The sequence below is a fragment of the Onychostruthus taczanowskii genome, unplaced genomic scaffold (genome assembly GCF_017590055.1).
Source record: "Onychostruthus taczanowskii isolate IOZ18803 unplaced genomic scaffold, ASM1759005v1 scaffold42, whole genome shotgun sequence".
Lineage (NCBI taxonomy): Eukaryota > Metazoa > Chordata > Aves > Passeriformes > Passeridae > Onychostruthus > Onychostruthus taczanowskii.
Genome location: NW_024501682.1, coordinates 870781 through 871105, shown reverse-complemented (window position 1 = coordinate 871105; position 325 = coordinate 870781).

Genomic DNA, 325 nt, shown 5'->3' with positions numbered 1-325 from the left:
TGGGGCCGGCGCCGCGCCGCGAGCCCCGGGAGCGTTCGGCCCGTCCGCGGCGGACGGCGCCTTCCGCCGGCCTCTTCCCCCGCTCGGGGGTGGCTGCCGCCGTGCTCGACCCCTCGCCGATGAGAAACGCGGAGTGCTTAGAGGCCGCTCGCGAACTCCCGTCAGCCGCTGTCTTGGAGGCGGGAGGCACCGCTACATCCCACCCCGGGAGGGTCCCCGCGAACTCCGGGGACTTTGCTCGCCGCCCTCATCTCGGGTTGCGCTTCACGCTTGCCTACGATGATTTCTGTTAGAAGGCTACTTAGTATTAAGTGGTCAAACTGAT